Raw genomic sequence first — 646 nt, 5'->3', positions numbered from 1 at the left:
CTACTCACTGATTTCACTCTTTTCGTGCCCTCAGAGATSAAGTAGAGGCTTCTGCAAATCTCTGTAGATCACGGATGAGGAACAGCAACACGCGTCTCAGTGTCTGAAGCAMCCTGCAAGGCAGGGGAAACGCGCCATACGAAGACCTCAGGGAACCATTTCCCTAGAACACACTCAAGTTTTTTTTAATTCTCAGTTTTAAAACTGTGATGGAACACACCGACGGGTCTGTATTTTTGCGCTCACATGTGTTCCCATGCCAAAAACGCGCACCGTTGCAGTCACCGCCAGAACCAACACCCGAGCTCCGCGCCCAGCCCTGCGCTTCCCCGAGCACAGCAGGAGCACCAAGGCGTCACTCCGGCGCTCCTCACTTCCTGAGCCTCTCCTAAACCCCATTATGTGCTGTGAGCTCCTCACTCCGCCTCGTCACAGCCCAACGGGGAACCGACCCGCGCGGTGACTCGGAGCACAACGTCCCTTCGGGAGCCCCGCCGAGCCCCGGCTGCCGGCCCCGCAGCCCGCCCCGCCCCTGACCACGAGGCCGGGCGGGCGGGAGGCGGGCGGTGGAGCGGGCGCTGTGGTCCCGCCCGTCGAGCCGGCGCCTGCGCGGCAGCGGCGGTCGGGCCCTGTCACCGCGGCCGGG

The sequence above is a fragment of the Malurus melanocephalus genome, unplaced genomic scaffold (assembly GCF_030028575.1).
Source record: "Malurus melanocephalus ecotype Western Australia unplaced genomic scaffold, MMel_1.1 scaffold_327, whole genome shotgun sequence".
In the NCBI taxonomy this organism is placed as follows: Eukaryota; Metazoa; Chordata; class Aves; order Passeriformes; family Maluridae; genus Malurus; species Malurus melanocephalus.
The sequence above is the reverse complement of the archived record's forward strand: the minus strand, read 5'-3'. Positions refer to the sequence as shown.